Source organism: Otolemur garnettii, unplaced genomic scaffold, assembly GCF_000181295.1.
Source record: "Otolemur garnettii isolate 467f Iridium unplaced genomic scaffold, OtoGar3 scaffold00044, whole genome shotgun sequence".
NCBI lineage: Eukaryota > Metazoa > Chordata > Mammalia > Primates > Galagidae > Otolemur > Otolemur garnettii.
Window position 1 is genome coordinate 9,497,981 of NW_003852439.1, and position 3,274 is coordinate 9,501,254.

The 3,274-nt window shown below is 48.1% G+C and overlaps 1 protein-coding gene across 1 annotated transcript in view; it reads left to right on the forward strand.

Moving 5' to 3' along the window:
• Positions 1-2,481: 2,481 nt before the first annotated feature.
• IL32 (interleukin 32) overlaps positions 2,482-3,274 on the forward strand; it is a 14,743-nt gene continuing 13,950 nt past the window's right edge. Inside the window, exon 1 of the mRNA XM_023513824.1 lies at positions 2,482-2,489. The gene's annotated coding sequence lies outside the window, so the exon portion shown is untranslated. The remainder of the gene's footprint in view (positions 2,490-3,274) is intronic.

Genomic DNA, 3,274 nt, shown 5'->3' on the forward strand with positions numbered 1-3,274 from the left:
CTGGCCACTTTTTGGTTGCAGCCATCATTGTTGTTTGGCGGGCCCGGGCTGGGGATTCGAACCCACCACCTTAGGTGTACGTGGCTGGCGCCTTAGCCGCTTGAGCCACAGGCGCCGAGCCCCCAGCTCCACTTTTTATTCTTTTTGTTTTTTCACTTTTTATTCTTTTAGGGGTGGCTCAGAATCTGTCTAGGAGCTAGGTGCAATTTCTATCATACTGAGGGAAACGTAACCTTTGGTCACAAGCTCCTAGTTTCTGTGCAGGCACCTAGTCACAAAAAGTCCCTAACCTCAAGATCCTGCTATTGTGTTTTTTTTTTCTGTCAGACACTGTACCCTGACCACACTTTCTTGGGTTTTTTTTTTTTTTTTTTTAGAGACAGAGTCTCACTTTATTGTCCTTGGTAGAGTGCTGTGGAGTGACAGTTCACAGCAACCTCCAACTCCTGGGCTTAGGCGATTCTCTTGCCTCAGCCTCCCAAGTAGCTGGGACTACAGGTGCCCACCACAACGTCCAGCTATTTTTTGTTGCAATTTGGCCGGGGCTAGGTTTGAACCCGCCACCCTCAGTATATGGGGCTGGAACCCTACTCACTGAGCCACAGGCGCTGCCCTGACCATACTTTCTTATCTCCTGCTGTGACGTCCCTAACATCTGCTATACAAAAAATGTCATATTAAAGTGATTATTTTACTTTTTAAAACAGTATAGGATCGGTGCCTGTGGCTCAAGTGGCTAAGGCGCCAGCCACATACACCTAAGGTGGCGTGTTTGAATCCAGCCCAGGCCTACCAAACAACAATGATGGCTGCAACCAAAAAATAGCTGGGTGTTGTGGTGGGTGCCTGTGGTCCCAGTTACTTGGGAGGCTGAGGCAGGAGACTCGCTTGAGCCCAGGAGTTGGAGGTTGCTGTGAGCTGTGATGCCATAGCACTCTACCCAGGGGTACAGCTTGAGGCTCTGTCTCAAAAAAAAGAAATAAATAATAAGACAGTATAGTTAAAAATATTGGCAAGGCTCATATTCAAAATTAAAAACTAGGCAGCACCCATAGTTCAGTGAGTAGGGCGCTGGCCACATACACTGAGGCTGGCAGGTTCGAACCCGGCCCAGGCCATCTAAAATAACAATGACAACTGCAAAAGAAAGAAAAAGAAATAAACAACTGGGCGTTGTGGCTGGCAGATGCCTGAGGTCCCAGCTACTTGGGAGGCTGAGGCAAGAGAATCACTTAAGCCTAAGAGTTGGAGGTTGCTGTGAGCCGTGATGCCACAGCACTTTACCCAGGGTGACAGCTTGAGGCTCTGACTCAAAAAAAAAAAAAAATTAAAAACTGGACTGACCATTTTCTGCCATTTTCCCTCTTTGCCAGCAAAGTAATAAGCTTCTCTTTCCTTCTCCTCAAACAACTTTGTCTCTCTTTTTCTGATGTGTCCTCATAGACAAATGTCGAACTTTCAGTAATAAATTTTGGCATCCCTGGGTGGGCCCATGGGCACCCAGGAACAGGCAGGGGGAAGGCCTGGGTCAAAGTTTTCCCAGTTAGGAGAGAGTATTTTTAGGTGAGAGAGCAAAGGATGGCCCTAGCAGCTGCTGGAGCCTATTTGCCTCTGGAGAACCTCCCTTTTTGTCTCCCCAAAGTAGATACAGCTCCCCAAAACTTGAACTGAGTTGAGGAGAAGGAAATGGATTCAGAAGGTGTCTGGATGCCAGGCCTTTGTTGGGTCCTCCATCCCCTAGTGGAACTCTGCAGCCAACCTGGGTGAGATGCCACAAAGAGCCACAGCCCAAGAGCAGACCTGATGAGAGAAAGACTTGCACACTCCTCCTGCCACTGAGCATATACAGCAAGGGCAAAGAAAGGCCTGCAGCTGCCACCATTTTGGTACCTGGAAGTGGCTGGAGAGGGTGGTGCCTGAACTAATCCTTCAATCCTATGCCTATTAGATTAAGACTCAGGGTCAGGAATGGGTCTCTCCTTACCCAACTGGGAGCTTAACTTGGCCAGAGTGTACCCCATAGCCAGGGCAAGACAATTAGCATGAATCCTTCAAAGTTGGTTAATGTGGCCTTTAAGCTAAAAACTGCATATTCTGTTAGCTGTGTCAGCTAAAGATCCTTTGAGACGGTTGAAAGGAAATGCCACCCTCAGGTTGTGTCAACAGAAAAGAAACTGTACTCTAAAATAATTTAATTAATTAATTTATTTGTTTATTTATTTTTACAGTTTTTGGCCAGGGCTGGGTTTGAACCCGCCACCTCCAGCATATGGGGCCGGCACCCCACTCCTTTGAGCCACAGGTACCACCCTCTCTAAAATAATTTAAAGAGGTTTGTTCTGAGCCAAATTTGAGTAGCATGACCTGGAGCCACACCTAAGTCTTGAGCAAGCGGATGAATGGTGGAGGGGTTACAGCTTGGTTTTATACATTTCAGGATAGGTCAGGTGCAGTGGTCACCTGTCATCCTACCCCTCTGGGAGGCCAAGGTGGGTGGATTGCCTGAGTTCAGGAGTCTGAGACGAACCTGAGCTAGAGCAAGACCTCATCTCTTAAAAAATAGCCAGCATTCGGGCAGCACCTGTGGCTCAGCGGGTAGGACGCCAGCCCCATATACTGAGGGTGGTGGCTTCAAACCCGGACCTGGCTGAACTGCAACAAAAAAATAGCCAGGCGTTGTGGTGGGCACCTGTGGTCCCAGCTACTTGGGAGGCTGAGGCAGGAGAATCTACTAAGCCGGGAGGTTGGAGGTTGCTGTGAGCTGTGTGATGCCATGGCACTCTGCTGAGGGGGATAAAGTGAAACTCTGTCTCTACAAAAAAAAAAAAAAATAGCCAGCATGGCTCGGCACCTGTAGTTCAATGGTTAGAGTGCCGGCCACATGCTCTGGGCTGGTAGGTTCAAAGCTGGCCTGGGCCTGCTAAACAATAACAAAAAAATCTAGCCAGGCACTGTGGCAGGTGCCTGTAGTTCCAGCTACTAGGGAGGCTGAGGCAAGAGAATTGCCTAAGCCCAAGAGTTGGGGGTTGCTGTGAGCTATGATGTCACCGCACTCTACTGAGGGTGACAAAGTGAGACTCTGTGTCAAAAAAATAAATAAATAAAATAAAACCTATAATGTTTGAAAATAAAAATAGCCAGGCCTTGTTGTGGGTGCCTGTAGTCCCAGCTACTTAGGAGGCTGAGGTAAGAGGATTGCTTGAGCCCAAGAGTTTTTTTTTTTTTTTTTTTGAGACGGAGCCTCAAGCTGTCCCCCTGGGTAGAGTGCCGTGGC